Raw genomic sequence first — 18,981 nt, 5'->3', positions numbered from 1 at the left:
TGTGAGTTCTGGTCCGCCCACACTGCCTCAGCCTTAACTTTCATTCATCTGTCTTTTGATTTTGTAAAGGTACGTATCAGAGGGGCCATGGCCGGTGATGTAATATCAGTCCACTGGACGGATTGAAAAATCTCATTTTCAGTCTCTCCCTGATGTTAGGGAGAAATACATATGTTGCCCTGCCTGTGCCTGAGGTGTCCCATTCACTTTGTCGCAGTTGTAATACGCGATCTAGCCGGCTGGACTGGCCGAGCGGTTCTGGGCGCTACAGTCTGGAACCGCGCGACCGCTACGATCGCAGGTTCGAATCCTGCCTCGGCCATGGATGTGTGTGATGTCCTTAGGTTAGTTAGGTTTAAGTAGTTCTAAGTTCTCGGGGACTGATGACCTAAGAAGTTAAGTCCCATAGTGCTCAGAGCCATTTGAACCAATACGCGATCTTTTATCTTCGAATTGTCATCAGTTCCAAGCAACCTCTGCACTTTCATTTGATTGCCTTTCTTCAACCAGCAAAAAGGCTTCCCTTTTCCTAATTTCCAAGTCTAGTGGACACGTATTCCTAGAATTACTATCAAAGCGTCATTCGGGGTAGTGCAGTACGACAGTTGGTCGCAGCTCCTGGACGCCTGCGTAAGTTTCTTCGTAGCCGTGAATAGGTGGTAACCAGAAGGGGCCATGTCGGGAGAACAGGGTGGCTGCAGCAATACTTGGAAAGCTATGTCAGCAATGGCAGTCGCGGTTATCCGACTCGTATCGAAACGCGTGTTGTCGTGTTGCAAGAGCACCCCTTTCGCCCACTTTCCTGGCAGTTTCTTCTGAATTGCACGGTGCAGCCTCCAATGCGTCTCCATATACGTCTTCCTGTTGATCGTGGTCCCGAGTTCCAGACAGTCAATGACGAGGGTTCCACCCTGGCGATGGCGGTTATCACTGAAACAAACAGTCTCCGGTTATATCTTTTTTTTCGACGCCAGTTTAACCGGATTATTAAAACCGCTGAAAGTAACTGGTTTCTGAAATAACCGAGTTCAGTTTTTTATTTCTATTATGTCCTGTAATAATCGTAGAATTGAATAAAGATCCGAAATTTGTCTCCCTCAGGTCTAAGAGGTATACAATCATAACATTAAATTACGAGGGTTGGGACTTTAATAGTGGCAACTATTTATTTACAGCTCGTACAAAATAGATACGTGTTTCAAAGTTTTGCTGACCTTCAAAGTAGTCACCAGCATTGTGTATAATCCGTTGCCAGCGACGTGCAAGCCGTAGGATACTCTTAGCAGTGCCAGTTGTGTTGACAGTTCGAGCGGCGCGGTCTATTGCCCGACGAATTTGCAGCAGTTCTGGAGCGAATGCCATGAAGTGTTTCCTTCAGTTTAGAAATCGAGTTGAACTGACGAGGGCTTAAGTTGGGGGAGTCTAACAGGTGGTTTTAGCCAAACAAATCAGTAGCAGCTCGCACTGCACGTGCTTGAGCATTGTCCTGCAAAATGATGGTCAGATTGTGTTCCAAAAATGAACAGCGTACAGACAGAAGTGATGACACTTTCTGCAGGACTAGACCATCATTTTGCAGGACAATGCTCAAGCACGTACAGTGCAAGCTGTTACTGATCTGTTTGACTGATGGGGCTGCTAAGTGCTACACCACCTACTGCACTCCCCTGACTTGAACACTCGTGAGTTCAACTCGATTTCTAAACTGAAGGAAACACTTCACGGCATTCGCTTCAGAACTGCTACAAATTCATCGGGCAATAGACCGCACCCCTCGAACTGTCAATACAACTGGCGCTGCTAAGAGTAGCCTAAGACTTCGACATCGCTGGCAACGGGTTATACACAATGCTGGTGACTACTTTGAAGGTCAGTAAAAGTTTGAAACACGTATCTATTTTGTACGAGCTGTAAATATATAGTTGCCACTATTAAAGTTCCAACGCTCGAAGAGAGGCAAATAGAAAGAAAACTTAGCCCATCCACTGTTCGCTGCTTTTCTCGGAAAGTGCTAAGTGGTTGACCACAACAGAGTGTCACTAGTATTCTCCTACTGATCTTAATTTTTTGAAATTCGGCTCCAAAATCCAGTTGTAATCGCGGATTCTATTACTATCTGGATATGACGAATAGTGCTAAAGCGTGAAAACTAAAGTTGGAGAACTCTATTTTTTGTGGTAACTTGTCCGTGAGGGCTACAAGCATATAAAATCATGGAGACATAGGCAGTACATTAGCTGCTTTCTATTTTTATTGTAAACTACGAATGAAATGTTTAGTTTTACGTTGTCTCCTTATATAATATCACAATCTGGTTGTGGCTCCTCCCATTTTTAATGTTTTAAAGCAAATGGAGCATTGTGCTTCATTCAAACCGCACTTCTAAAGTACTTCCAGACTAGGGACGGTGCCATTCGGTAATGTGACTGATGTCCGGCGACGGCAGTGGTAAACTACCATATAAACCAGATGGGGAAGGCTTGCACACAGTATGTACACGCCCATCATCTAATAGGCCATGTCACATGGTAACTGGTATGCTACTGTCTCAGCAATGCTATACCAATTCTTACGTCAGATGTTTATTTCTCGTTTTCGTCGGCATTGTTATTAAAACAGCAATGATAGCTTTTCCCATTTCATATAATAATGCAACATTTCAAAGTAATGCAAATTTTACGAATAAAAATTACGCATTACTTAAAAATGATTTATTTAAAAGCGAAAAATTTTTGCACCGCTTCTATGGCTAATTGATATTTCGGGTTTTTACCAGGTTTTGAGTCAAAACATAAAAGGATACCAAATAAACATCGAAAAATATCCGTTATTAAGAACTAAAATATGGCTGTCGGTTTTAACTGGTCGATTTTTCCCATCCCTATTCCATCTGTGGCCGAAAAGACTACGGCCATGTGTTCCCCCACTGAAGGCACTGTACAGAACCTCTTCGTTGGTGCTGCCTGTATGCTTCCGCTGTATTGATTGGCCTTTGGTCTCCATCTTATGGTGGTGTAGCCGAGTCTCGTCACCAGTGACAACTTGAGGCATGAAACTTCCTGCTGGATCCTGTCTGTGGCGTTGGAGATCAATGCACACGGCCTTGCACTGTTTCTTCTTCTTTTTTTTTTTTTTTTTTTTTTAATTCAGAGATTTGGGAACTCTATCTGCAGGCAGTTATCCAAAATCGAAGTGTTTGTGCACTATGCAGTGTAGAGTGTTTCTGGCAACTGCTGTGGCTGCCCCCCGTTCTGTGAACGTGATCCAGCTATTCTCCTGAATACGAGGTATGTTCAAAAAGTTCTGGAACATTCGTAATTTCGCGCCAATGCTGTGTTGGAGCGCAATGCGGTTGGCATCCCTGTACACAGCTGTGTTTACTGTATAACGGCCGGAAGTTCATTGTCGTACTTCTGTTAGCTTGTGTTCGGTGCTGTATTGAGTAGAACGTCGTGTCGCACAGTTTGCGAATTTCGAGATGGCAGAGTTAGAGGAGCAATGAATCTCCATTAAATTGTGCGTGAAACTCAAGAAAAACTTTAAAGACACACACACACACACACACACACACACACACACACACACACACACACACACACACCAAATGATGCAGGAAGCCTACGGTGACGAGTGCTTAAGCCGTACGCAGTTGATGATCCACAAGGTTTAAATATGGCCGGACGGTAGTTGGAGATGACCGTCGTTCAGGGCGCCTTTCGAAGTCTACGACGACGTCCACGCCAAGAATGTAGCCGAGACTGTGCATGCCAGTCGAATAGTCACCGCACAAGAGATTGCAGTAGAATGTAACATTTCAGTTGAAGACCTGACACAGCATCTTGGAATGCATCGCGTTGCCTGTAAAGTTTGGAAGGTTTGGTAGAAGTAAAGCTGTGAGGACGGGGTGTGAGTCGTGCTTGGGTAGCTCAGTTGGTAGAGCACTTGCCCGCGAAAGGCAAAGGTCCCGAGTTCGAGTCTCGGTCCGGCACACAGTTTTAATCGGCCAGGAAGTTTCATCGTGTGACTTTATTAGCGTGCAGCAATGCTGCTGGTAATCACAAGCTGCCTTTAATGCTGACCGGCAAATCTGCTAGGCCCAGAGCTTTTAAAAACTGCAACATGAAGTCCCTGCCCATATTTAATCGCAACCGGATAAACCATGGATGGATGGTAAGCTGTTCAAAGAATGGTTTCACGGCCAGTTTGTTCCCTCTGTTCGATGGTTTTCTAAGTAAAATCATTTGTCTCCCCGTGCAATCCTTTTGACTGATAACGCTCCATCTCACCCCGGCACTGAGAAATTATGTGATGGAGAAATTGTGGCGAAGCTTTTGCCGACGAACGTTACACCACTTCTACAGCCGATGGACCAGGGCGTACTGCAAACATTAAAACTGATTTACAGAAAACAATTTTTAAAAATGCTGTTCCAAGACGATGGCATTCCTTTAGTGGACAAAATAAAAAACAGTGTGAAGGATGTTGTTTATTGGGCCGCTGAGGCATGGCAGAATATTTCAGAAAATACTCTGAGAAAATAGTGGAGAAAACTGTGGACAGTCCGCAGCTCGTGGTCGTGCGGTAGCGTTCTCGCTTCCCGCGCCAGGGTTCCCGGGTTCGATTCCCGGCGGGGTCAGGGATTTTCTCCGCCTCGTGATGACTGGGTGTTGTGTGATGTCCTTAGGTTAGTTAGGTTTAAGTAGTTCTAAGTTCTAGGGGACTGATGACCATAGATGTTAAGTCCCATAGTGCTCAGAGCCAAAACTGTGGACATCTCTTGAATCTCAGGACAACCTAGTTGAAAATGAATGGGAAAATCTACTATAAATGATACAGACAATCCATGGATGTGAAGAATCGAGTGAAGGAGACGTATTCGTAGATGAGTGGACGGCAGCGGATGGGGCATGTGTGGAGAACCTCACTGACGCTGATTTAGTTGCTGCTGTGACTCAAGACCAGGCAGAAGTGGACTGCTGTGACGGAAGTGACAAAGAGCCTGAAAGCGACAAAGGGGAGCTGGTGCCACAGAGTGACGCAGCAGAAGCCCTTGACCTCGCGCTACGTTATTTGGAGCAACAGCCCACTGCTACACCCGCTGATTTTGTGTTTATGAGACGATGGCGCAACTATGCGTCATATAACAGACTGTCTTCATTACGCCAAAAAACAATGACTGAGTTTTTGTCATCTAAGAATTAGGGATAAAATGTCATCTGTATTGTAGTAAGTTTGACAGCTTTTCTTTCATTGTTATGCATTGTTTAAACCTAACACTTTCTTCCCAATTTTTCTAATACATGTTTATTGTACTGTGTAAATTAAAATAGCGTGTACGTGCAGCATTTTACCGCACAGTCTTCCACACTTAGACTAACGTTTTTCATGTTCGGATTAACCAACATTCGGGTCATCGGCATTCGCATTAGCGGGACTCTGCTGTATTAGGTTTGGGATAACGACTGCCGTGCATCAGACTGTACCAAAGTTAAGAACCATTTTGTAACAAATTCAAAAGAAATGTTGTTTGTTATTTCTTATTGTGTTGCGATAAGTTTTGTTAGAGTGCCCACCTATCAAACAGGAGCTTATTTGCATGCGTGCAGATCTTCCACCATTAAGGAACCATAGCAAGGAAACAGTTTCCTGCTATCGTGGATGTTCGGGCTGAGGGAGGACGTATGAGAAAATACAAAGGTACGTATAATCCAATGTAGCTTTTACTGTTTGACAGATAATTGAACAAAATTTTGCATACTTTTCATTATGTTGTTGCCTATAATACAGACTTTTCAAATTTTTTGTACAGTGATTTGATCAGGACGTTGCTGGATACTTTGAGAACATATACTATTACATGAGGAATATTTGCTCAAAGGCTACTTTTCTTATCAATTTCAAAATGTGGTAGGTTATTCTTAGTAAATAGGTGAACAAATCTGTGCACTAGCTTTTTTTTAATGTGAGCTTTAGAACTCTCGCAACAATTTTATAAATTCGTGTGTACTATTCACAGCAATTTTTATTTTTAAAAAATTAAATAAATTTGTCAGTAACGCACTTTGAAAAATTTACATGAAATTGTTAATGTATTACAGTCTGTAGCAAATTTCATCTTTTTATTTGCAGTGGTTCAACATAAAACGTTCGTTATACACTTAAAAATGGAAGTTGCGAGATATGCAGAAAAAAGATTCTATTGTCATTTGTGCCAAAAACAAGTACCTTAAAGTTTCCCATAACCATACATTTGCTCTTTTCGATCTTCATGTGGCTCCTGTGTTCTAGTCAGTTCCCGCTGGCGTACCCTTGTCGTAGCCTGCACTGACATTTCAGGACTAGCTGTACACACATCATAAATATTTTTCAGTAGGTCTTCAGTGAAGAAGCTTGCATCAAATCTTAGTTTCGTCAGGGTCCTGATTCTTTAACTGTTACCTTCACTGAACACCAGACAGGCATCACATGAGGAAAAAAAAGGTTCAAATGGCTCTGAGCACTGCGGGACTTATATTCTGAGGTCATCAGTCCCCTAGAACTTAAAACTACTTAAACCGAACTAACCTAAGGACATCACACACATCCATGCCCGAGGCAGGATTCGAACCTGCGACCGTAGCGGTAGCGCGGTTCCAGACTGTAGCGCCTAGAACTGCTCGGCCACAACGGCCGCCTCACGTGAGGAAATTTTATCAATAAAAATGAGCAAAATTTTGTCTTTGGGCGTCTCTTCTACATGAGGCACGAATTAAACTCTGAAAATAGAAGACAGTGTTTCTAACATGCTACAGAACTATATGGTAGTAAAGAAAAGTTTGAAGATTTTTCATCAATTTTATCTACATTCCCCTTAATTTATTTATTAATATTAATTATTTTTATGGCCCTCATTGGACCATTATAGTTGATTAAACGAAAGGTTTGTATAAGTTGTTGTCATTCAGTATTGCAATACAGTTCAATAAGACAATTTAATAGCACAGTGGTTATACAATTATTATTATAATTTATTGTTATATGAAAAGTGTTTTCTCTTTTGTCTGCCCAACACTTCTTCATTCTTTCAGATATTTTCTTTGTTTCTCCGTCTGAGATCACTCTTCATAATTATTCCAGTGCCACCACCATTGAATAAACGTCATCTTATACCTATAGTTTTATGCCCATGAACATGGGTGTCCACTAAAATTTCTCCAAGAGCTGAAAATACTATAAACAGAAGTTTCTTACATATCTGATTCACTGAGACTGACAAACGTGTCATGCTCCTAGAGATAAATTTGACCAGAAGCACGTTAAACTCATCATAAATCAAACAGTTGACAGATGTCTCCTCAGAATTTTAAGATAGATTACTTTGGTAAGTGAACGTTAAGCATATTTCAGTAGTATATAGTAAGAACAGCTAATTTGAATGCTACCTTGTTAATTCCACACTTTGGAATTGCATCCTTATATTGTTAAACCCAGAGTACCCAATGAACAACGAAAGAAAGTTAGAAAAATAGAAAACATTCACAAAATAAATTTATTCATACTCCAATAATGGTACATTCAAACTTAAAATTTAAAATATGAAAGAGAAAATGGAGGTACAGCTTACTTTGTGCATATCTTGTTCTTTGACATACTTAAAGAAAATTTTACAAACAAGTTTTAAAATCTCCTTCAAATGACCACCGTGAATGGGCGCTGGAATCGTTGTTTGATCCACAAACACCAGAATTATCCTTGTATGGAGAACTGATAGAGCTTCCAACAAATTAAGAGTTAAAAATTAAAATTCAGAAATGGATATTGAGAATTATGGCTTCAATGGCAAAGTTCTATATTGTATCCAGCTTTACAGGCTGCAGCAAAGGAATATTTCATTGCTTCAGATCTTTGTGTTTAGTGAAAAGAGGATTTAGCATCGTTAACAAGTTAGTCGCCATGAACAGAAACAGGCTGTCAGTCGTAGAGTGTGGTAATTTAAGATTCCTGACAGCAAACATGACAGCAAATATTGAAAAACTGGTATCGTTACACCTAGTTCAGCCCCTCAATAAAAAGGTATTGAAATTATTTTAAATATATGCAGGGTGAGTCACCTAACGTTGCCGCTGGATATATTTCGTAAACCACATCAAATACTGACGAACCGATTCCACAGACCGAACATGAGGAGAGGGGCTAGTGTAATTGTTTAATACAAACTATAAAAAAATGCACGGAAGTATGTTTTTTAACACAAACCTACGTTTTTTTAAATGGAACCACGTTAGTTTTGTTAGCACATCTGAACATATAAACAAATACGTAATCAGTGCCGTTTGTTGCATTGTAAAATGTTAACTACATCCGGAAATATTGTAACCTAAAGTTGACGCTTGAAACCTCCGACGTTCAGTTGCGTGTTGTAACAAACACGGTCCACGGTCGGCGAGCAACATCTGCAGGGACATGTTTCTTTCTGTGGGGTACGTTAAAGGAGAATGTGTACAGTGATGTGCCTACAACCCCAGAGGATATAAAACAACGTATTGTGGCAGCCTGCGGCGACATTACACCAGATGTACTGCGGCGTGTGCGACATTCATTACGCCAGAGATTGCAATTATGTGCAGCAAATGATGGCCACCACATTGAACATCTATTGGCCTGACATGTCGGGACACACTCTATTCCACTCCGTAATTGAAAACGGAAACCACGTGTGTACGTGTACCTCACCCCTCATGGTAATGTACATGTGCGTCAGTGAAAAAGACCAATAGAAAGGTCCCTATGCAATTCGGTGCTCTCCGATACACACGATCGAACAGCGGAGGAGTGGTACTCAAGCGTCAACTTTAGGTTACAATATCTCCGGATGTAATTAACATTTTACAATGCAACAAATGGCACTGGTTACGTATTTGTTTATGTTCAGATGTGCTAACAAAACTAACGGGGTTTCCTTTAAAAAAAACGTAGGTTTGTGTTAAAAAACATACTTCCGTGCATTTTTTTATGGTTTTTATTAACCAATTACACTAGCCCCTCTCCTCACGTTCGGTCTGTGGAATCGATTCGTCAGTATTTGATGTGGTTTACGAAATATATCCAGCGGTAATGTTAGGTGACTCACCCTGTATATCTGTTAACAATCCTTCGACAATGACACCAATATTGTTAATCCCTTTTAATTAAATAGTTTTAAAGTATATTATTTTTCAGTTAGAATTAAGAATTGGATTGGCTGCCATATGAAGGCTGATTTCCTTTATTTGAGCCAAAGATATCCCAGGATTCCAAAGCAGTTGGTAAGGGACAATTTGAACCTTATTATCGTTTTCAAATACGACAATGTGAATTTGAAACATATTTACCAAGTGCCTGAAGAAATCGACATGGAGGAATTGTGTCAGTACAATGTAGGTTATCGACAACTGAGTGATAGAATACAGTGACAATAGTCGTATGTCGAAGAAAAAATTGAAGCAGTCGATACAAATCTCAGCGCTCAATTATTGGAATTGGATGGGTCTATGGAAATCGAGTTCTAGGATTCCCCAATGGGGACACATGTGAAAAAAGCATTCGCAGACTAGTCTGTGAAGTGAAGTGAGAAAATACAACATACAAATAGATTCTGCTTCAACAAATTCTCTACTAATGGGGACAACAGCTGTAGGCTCTGGCGAATAGCGACAATTTGGAATGTCCTTAGCTGAGATAACTCTGACGGTTACTGCTGCTGAGACAGTACAGAAGAGTCTGTTAAATCCAGAACAATTCCTGCGGCTTGCTGTGGTAGCGCAGACAGTCGAACATCTGCGTATTTTGGTCCACCATTTCCGCTAGTATTGCATCAAGGACCCACTGAGCTGTTGGAACAAAAACAATAGATGTGTTTAACGTATAGGATATTAATAATACGAGCGTCACTTCGAAAGTAAAGAACGTTTTTTATACAGAATTTATTTGATTTAATTAAATGAAACTGTATTTTAGATACAGTTTGATACCCAAGCTCCTTTTCTACATAGTCACTGTTCAAATAGACATTTGTACTGTTTCACCTGCTTTTCAATGCCTTCTGCATATTCACTTGCCGTCAAGTTGTTGAACAGTTGATTAACAGCTCCTTTAACCTCATCATCTATTCTGAGACGTCCACTCAAAAAAATTTTCAGTTTAGGGAATAAGTGATAATCAAGTCCGGACTGTATAGTCGATGTTGAAACATTCCCCACCGAAACGGCTGAAGCGAGTCACGTGTCATTGCCGCTGCGCGTGGACGTGCATTACCGTGAAGGAAGGCGACTCCACTGATTGGTAATCCGCGTTGCTTGCTTTTATTGGCGCGGTGAAGTCGTTAAAGCGTCTGACAGTAAGAGCAATTCAGTCCACTAACTGTGAAACGCTTGTGTTCTTGGATTTTTGTTTCAGTCCCTGCTAAGAGTCCGACAGTCACCATTGAGGGCCAGCAGGAGAGATCTCCGTCGTAAATATTATTCCGTCCATCATTAAACATGATACACCACTTCCGAACTGTCGCTTAGTTCATCACATTACCGTAAACGTCAGTTTAGAGGAGCCAGACTTTTTTGCGCCTTTGAAAAGCAGATGACACTGCGCACCTCATACGTGGCGGGATCGTCAATTTGGTCACACATTTTAAAGTCATACAGCTAAGCAATGATCAACTGTATTGGACCGTAGCTGCCTCCAAACTGAAACACATGGTTACCAAGGTCAGTGGTTGGTCGGGGGTGATGGTGGATATCGTGGTCGTGTGCCAAAATGAAACGTTCTTTACTCTGCGAGTGACCATTGTGATAATTTTTAATAGTACTAATGAAGGACCGTTACTAACCCTTCTTCTTACTGGCCGATTTAGGCTTCTGCTGCTGGTGTTTCATGGTGACCCTTTCGCTATGGAGTACAGATCTCGAATGAATGGAGAAACTCACCTAAATGGAATAGTGTAGAAAGGGGAGGGGAGGTGGAACTTGATTCCTGGTTCAGCGTACACAACGCTTTTCAAATGCCCCCAGAGGTAAAATCCTAGGGGATTTCAGTCTGGTGATCTAGCAGGCCATGATACAGGTCCGCCACATGTTATCGAGCGCCTGGGAAGATGTTGAGGTGTCGGCGAACTGTAATGTGAAAGTAGGTTGGTGCTCTGCCACGCAGAAACCTGTCGTATTGCCAAAGGTACATTTTCAAGCAGCCCAGGCAAAGTATTCCGCAGAAACACCAGGTGCATTCTTTAGTCTAGGTACCATGGAATAATAACAGGTCGTTAAGAATCCACGCCCACACATTGATGCTGAACCGATGCTGATGTGACGCCTCAAACGTTCCCCTAGGATTGTTTGTAGGCTACAGACGAAGATCATGCAGACTGATGATGCCAGTTCGGATAAAGGCTGCTTCGTCAGTAAAGAGGACTGATAACAGAAATCACATAATTGTGATTGTCTGGGGCAAAAACCATCGACAAAATCCTTCCCGTAGAGGGAACTCCACTGCTGATAATCCTTGCTGTCTTTGCATCGTACTTTGGCTTAACCATGTTGGCAGGCCACTTCTCTAGAGCTTCTACTAGGTTTCGTCTCAATATCCTATTGAACCCGGTCCTCAAACTCTGGTGGACACACAGTAAACCGCCTCTCTCCACGTTCGTCCGTTTGAAAGGATCCGTGATCACACAAACGCCCAAAAAGAGCTAGAGTTGTGTGATGTGGCTGGTGTCTTTGAGGGTACTTGTTTTGGTTTAGCCGTGCTGCCTCTCGACCGTTTTCATCTGCTTGGCAGTACACAAACACCTTCTCGACTTGTCCCCGACATGAATACGACACCATTCGGCTGCTTACAGTGCGCTGCGTCACTCACACAGCCTGCAACACACAAGGAACACACGGCACAGGGTCAGAGGAACCGTCAACACCATCTACCGTGGCAACGATGCATTTCCGGACATACGTTCGTATGACGTTCTTTCTTCCATTTCCATTCAAGAATCTGTCCCTAGAATTTGTCGGTTTTATTAATGTTCACCCTGTATAAGGAGAAATTATGCAGCAGCAGTTTTCTTACTCAGAAACCGCATTTTGGTGTTGCTTGTTTGTGAGAAGACTGTGTTGTACCCTGTGCAAAAAGGAGAAAAGTCTGCCAGCACGTGTCAGCTTCCGACTGCGGCGCGATGAAGACTGCACTTTTTCGTTCGGCGATGCTGCTGCTCAAGTTGTTTGGGATCCTACGACTGTTAACGAAGATCCAGGTACACAGGACTACGTTCCCAGATATGTGATTGCCTCGAAGACGTCTTGAGTAATACAAGGAGGGATCAAACAGTTTCCGTCTGAGAGCGTTCCTGCTGCATACATGTAACGAAGCGCCAATCTCGTGGAAATACACTGAAGCGCCAAAGAAACTGGTATAGGCATGCGTATTCAAATACAGAGATATGTAGGAAGGCAGAATACAGTGCGGTCGACAACGCCTATGTAAGACAAGTGTCTGGCGCAGTTGATGGACTGGTTACTGCTGCTACAATGGCGGGTTATCAAAACTGAAATGAGTTTGGACGTGGTGTTACAGCCGGCGCACGAGCGATGGGACACGGCATCTCCGGGGTAGCGATGAAGTGGGGATTTTCCCTTACCACCATTTCACGAGCATACCGTGAATATCAAGAATCCGGTAAAACATCAGCTCTCCGACATCGCTGCGACCGGTAAAAGACACTGTAAGAACTGGACCAACGACGACTGAAAAGAATCGTTCAACGTGACAGAAGCGCAGCCTTTCCGCTGCAGATTTCAGCGCTGGTCTATCAGCAACTGTCAGCGTCCGAATGATTCAACGAAACATCATCGATATGGGCTTTCGGATCCGAAGGCCCACTCGCGTACCGTTGATGACTGCACGACACAAAACTTTACGCCTCGCCTGGGCCCGCCGACACCGAAATTGGAGTGTTGATAGCTGTAAACATGTTGCCTGGTCGAACGACTCTAGTTTTAAATGTTATCGAGCGGATGGACGTGTACGGATATGGAGACAACCTCATGAATCCATGGACCCTGCATGTCAGCAGGGGAGTGTTCAAGCTAGTGGAGGCTTGGTGTGGGGCGTGTGCAGTGGGAGGGATATGGGTCCCCTGACACGTCGAGATACGACTCTGATAGGTGACACGTACGTAAGCATCCTGTCTTATCACTTGCGTCCATTCGTGTCCATTGTGCATTCTGACGAACATGGGCACTTCCAGCAGGACAATGCAACAACCCATACGTCAAGGATTACTATACAGTGACTCTAGGAACACTCTTCTGAGTTTAAAAACTTCCGCTGGCCACCAAACTCCCCAAACATGAACATTATTGAGGATATCTGGGGTGCATGGCAACGTGCTGTTCGGAAGATATTTCCACCCCCTCGTACTCTTACGGATTTATGTACAGCCCTGCAGGATTCGTGGTGTCAGTTCCCCCCAGCACTGCTTCAGACATTAGCTGAGTAAAGGCCACGTCGTGCTGCGGCACTTCTGCGTGCTCGCAGGGGTCCTATACGATATTAGGCAGGTGTACCAGTTTCTTTGGCTCTTCAGTGTGTATTAAACGTCAACGTGTAGGCAAGGGATTGGCGTGGCATTCGTGTCTTTACGACATGTGTGCGGTAAATGTGGAAACGTGAACTATGGCGACGTTATTGTACGAGGGGTGTCCAGAAAGTAAGTTCCGATCGGTCGCGAAATGGAAACGACTATGAAAATCCGATAAGGCTTTGCACAGATGTGTTCGGCAGTGTCTGTACTATGACCCTAGATAGCATCACGTCGCTCTTCTCATTTCTGACCTCACAGTGAGCGCGTAAAGATGTCTAGAAAATAATGTCTCCCTCCAAGTACGAGGGCCTGGTGAGAAATTTCGTCTGAGGATATGCAGCCAACATTACATAACTGTCGTGCGGTTTCTTCTTCAAGACAATTCTCAGCCGCACACTGCAGGGGCAATCAAGATGCTCCTGCATCGTTTTCAATTGTAAATGTTTGATTACCAACATAACAGCCCGTAATTGTCTCCCTCTGAGTTTCATCTCTGCTCACATGAACCGCTGGCTATGAAGACAACGTTTTGACACAGAACAGGAGCTGTAGGCCAACATAGAGAATTGGCGAAAAGCATTGGCAGCTGCCTTCTATGATGAGGGTATTGGAAAGTTTGTACAACGCTACGACAAGTGTCTGAGTCAGAACGGCGACTACGTGGAGACGTAGCTGGATGGTGTAGCTAACTGTTACAAATAAAACATTTCTGATTTTCACTGTGGTTTCCATTTCGCGATCAATCGGAACTTACTTTCTGGACAGCCCTCGTACAATGCGTCAAAGCAGGATCAACGCGCTGTTGTTCTTTTCTTAGCTGCCGAAGGACAAACAACGGGACACATCTATCGCAGAATGAAGAATGTGTATGGGGCACCATGTCTGTCGAAAACCATCGTTGCGGAATTGTGTGTCAAGATCCGAATTGGTCGCGATTCTACACAAGACGCCGCCGACCTGGGAGGCCAGCCTCGTCCATTTCGGACAATTCGAGTGAATACAGTCGAGCAGCTACCCTTTAGTCCTGGTCTCCTTCCATGCAGTTATCACGGCTTCGGTCTCTTAAAAGAAAAAGGCCCCGATGAGTCGATGATTCTTGTCGGGTGAGGATGTGCAATACGCCGTTGTAGATTTCTTCATACGACATGGCAGTCTGTTTTACCAAACGGGTATCTTCAATCTGGTGAGCCGGTGGGATGACTGCCTCATCAGTCACGGCGATTTTGCCTGATTGGCATACTGATTCTGAACTGTACAGCCTTCAAATGGCTCTGAGCACTATGCGACTTAACTTCTGAGGTCATCAGTCACCTAGAACTTAGAACTAATTAAACCTAACTAACCTAAGGACATCACACACATCCATGCCCGAGGCAGGATTCGAACCCGCGACGTAGCGGTCTTTCGGCTCCAGACTGCAGCGCCTAGAACCGCTCGTCCACACAGGCCGGTCGTACAGCCTTCGCACGGGAACTTTTTAACTTCGCTTATTGTACCCGGAACGTTGTCTTGAATCCATAAGATATAAGAACGTCATCGAGATGGCCCCAGAGAAGTGTGATAGGATCAGCCTTGTTCTCTATGTACCTACAGGGGTGGAGGGGGGAGGGTGGACAAAAATATGGAAACATCGCGAGAACTGCATGCTCTAACATAAATACAGGTACTAGCCAAGCCTGCAGGTTAGACTGTAGCATCAGACCATGAACGGCACCTGCGGAATATCGTCAATGCGTTGCAAGTGTTAGTGATGATCAGTACAATAGCCTTCGTATTTGTGAGTGCATTATGTCGGAGCTAAGTTAATTCTAAAGCGGTCAAAATGTGGGTGATTGTATGATGTGTGCACCCGTAACCAAGGTAGCCAAAGTGTTTGGTGCTCCAAGAGGCACCGTATCAAAGATTTACACTGAGGTGGCACAAGTCGTGGGATACGTACTAATATCGTGTCGGACCTCCTTTTCCCCGGTATAGTTCAACAACTCGACTTGGCATGGACTCAAAGAGTCGTTGGGAGTCCCATCCACAAATGCTGAGTCACGATGTCTGTATACCCGTCAGTAATCGCAGAAGTATTGCTGGTGCAGGATCTTGTGCACGAACTGACCTCTCGATTGTGTCCCAAGCATGTTCAAAGGGATTCACGTCGTGCGATCTGGGTGGCCGTATCAATCGCTCGAATTGTTCATAACGTTCTTCAAACCAGTCGAGAACAACTGTGTTCCGGTGAAATGGCGCGTCGTTGTTCAGGAACGTGAAGCCCGTGAAAGGCTGCAGGTGGTCTCCGAGTACCAGAAAATAACCATCTCCAGTCAATGATCGGTTCGGTTGGACCAGAGAACTCAGTACATTCCGTGTAAACACCGACCACACCATTACGAAGCCATCACCAGCTTGCACAGTGCCTTGTTGACAACTTGGGTTTATGGCTTCGCAGGGCGTGCGTCACACCCGAATTCCACCGTCAGCTCCTATCAACTTAAATCGAGACTCATCTGACCGGGCCTCAGTTTTCCAGTCGCCTACGGTCCAACCGATGTGGTCACGAGCCCGGAGTATCTCGAGCTGTTAGCAAAGATACTCGCGTCTGTCGTCTGCTGCCATAGCCCATTAACGCCACATTCCCCGCACCGTCCCACATTGATTTGTGCGGTTATTTCACGCAGTGTTGCTTGTCTGTTAGCACTGACTACTCTGCAAAAACGCCGCTGCTGTGGGTCTTTAAGTGAAGGTCGTCGGCCACTGCGATGTCTGTGGTGAGAGGTAATGCTTGAAATTTGGTATTCCAGGCACACTCTTGACTCTGTAGACCTCGCAGTATTGAATTCCCTAACGATTTTCGAAATGGAAAGTCCCATGTGTCTAGCTCGAAATGCAATTCCGCGTTAATTTCTGTCGTGCTGGCATAATCACGTCGAGAAACGTGTCACATGAATGACCTGAGTACAAACAACAACTCCGCCCTCCTCTACCTTGTGTGTGTGTGTGCGACACTGGCAGCACCTGCACACGTCCATATCGCTGTCCCATGAGTTTTGTCACTTCAGAGCACACCGCATACAGAGAAAGCGGAAAAACATCACCCGCTAAATCACAGTGCGGAAGAAAGTGTGTTTTGAGTAATCGTGACAGATGGTAATCGAAGAGGATTGTAACGAAATGCAAGAGGACGTGTAACAGATCCTTTAAGGGAAAAGAAAAATTCTGTGTGGAATAAACATGCCGAGTAGCGGCAAAGTATTAATTTGCATACATGTGATAGGCGTAAGAGATAATTTTATTTCTAAAACAAAAGACAAAAACTTACGATTATTATTCTTCTGCTCTCTCTGTTAGAGTTTAGAGACGAACGTCTCAGTGTAATCTACCAGTCGCTGTACAGTTATTCAGTTGATAAAGTAAGTCTTCAAAAGTATCGGTAATCTATTTAAAATGAATTGCTTCTGTCATAAAGAATTTGTATTTGTCTAGTGATATTTAGCAGCCATCAGCGGGAAGATAATTGATGAAGCATAATGGCCGTTAGCTATCATTTTATAAGTGGTCTCCTATCATAATATGTGTCCTTTCAAGTCGGTAATGGCCGACCGCGATGGCCACGTGGTTCTAGGCACTGCAATCCGGAACTGCGCGACTGCTACGGTCGCAGGTTCGAGTCCTTCCTCGGGCATGGATGTGTGTGATGTCCTTACGTTAGTTAGGTTTAAGTAGTTCTAAGTTCTAGGGGACTGATGACCTCAGATGTTAAGTCCCATAGTGCTCAGAGCCAAATCGGTAATATGTGTCTTTCAAATATCGAAGCCCGATGTTTCCTTGTCCGGCGACCGTAGAAATTACATTTGAGATACAGCAACCTGTAATAAGTATATTTATGTCATTTTATGAATAAACCAACCTTTATTGGCGACGTGCGTGGAAGGACTATTGTAATTGTGTACTAATATTTATTTTATTTGCTATTTCATGCTATATGTCATAGATTTTATTATGTCAAAAGTTGTTTAGTTTGAATTTGATGCAGCACTTCTCATTTCAAAATTCATGTAACGTAAGCTGACACTACAATGGAATATAACAAGAAAACGTAGAAAATTATTCTAAGAAGATGGCCTCGTTTGGCTACATCATTTATAAAATGGGGAGCCACCATTAAGAAAATAATATTGGAATGGAAAAATTTTTAAGGTTCAATTTATGAACTTTCGTAGCAAGGAATGTTTAAAGATCAGACGTTTGCTATCAAAATAAAATTTCATTAACAGAATTTTTGTACAGGGGTAGTTAAAACAAGTAGACAATTATCAAAAAAAGAGCATAACATTGAAAATGCAGATTTTGACACGGGCAGTGTTGTAGATAACGGAAATGACCACTGTGTGTTACAGAATACCACATAACTACACAAACGTATACAATAATCAAAATCTGTTAGGATACATGTTTAGTAGGATGAATGAAGCTACGTCGGGGCTTTTGATGGGGGCCGAAGTATTATTGTTTGACGTCACGGCTATGGTACGGCCTGCGCCGTCTTCAAACGCCACTGACCCATTGCAAATCATATTAAGCAAACTGGGCAGACTGGACACAATCGAAACTAAACTGAATAACATACACACTAATCTCACTTCTTAGTCACACTGCAAAACAGTAACACTGCATAAATCCAAAGTTGGCGAAATAAATACTCGGCTCACTGGTCAAGTTGCAGACTTATACACACAGATTAAAACACTCAGTGAGCAGCAGGGTCAATCAACTACTAAAACTGAAACTTTGTTTAGTCAGAATAAGAAATATGAGGATCAGCAAATGTTACACTCCTGGAAATGGAAAAAAGAACACATTGACACCGGTGTGTCAGACCCACCATACTTGCTCCGGACACTGCGAGAGGGCTGTACAAGCAATGATCACACGCACGGCACAGCGGACACACCAGGAACCGCGGTGTTGGCCGTCGAATGGCGCTAGCTGCGCAGCATTTGTGCACCGCCGCCGTCAGTGTCAGCCAGTTTGCCGTGGCATACGGAGCTCCATCGCAGTCTTTAGCACTGGTAGCATGCCGCGACAGCGTGGACGTGAACCGTATGTGCAGTTGACGGACTTTGAGCGAGGGCGTATAGTGGGCATGCGGGAGGCCGGGTGGACGTACCGCCGAATTGCTCAACACGTGGGGCGTGAGGTCTCCACAGTACATCGATGTTGTCGCCAGTGGTCGGCGGAAGGTGCACGTGCCCGTCGACCTGGGACCGGACCGCAGTGACGCACGGATGCACGCCAAGACCGTAGGATCCTACGCAGTGCCGTAGGGGACCGCACCGCCACTTCCCAGCAAATTAGGGACACTGTTGCTCCTGGGGTATCGGCGAGGACCATTCGCAACCGTCTCCATGAAGCTG

Source organism: Schistocerca americana, chromosome 7 (genome assembly GCF_021461395.2).
Source record: "Schistocerca americana isolate TAMUIC-IGC-003095 chromosome 7, iqSchAmer2.1, whole genome shotgun sequence".
NCBI lineage: Eukaryota > Metazoa > Arthropoda > Insecta > Orthoptera > Acrididae > Schistocerca > Schistocerca americana.
The sequence above is the reverse complement of the archived record's forward strand: the minus strand, read 5'-3'. Positions refer to the sequence as shown.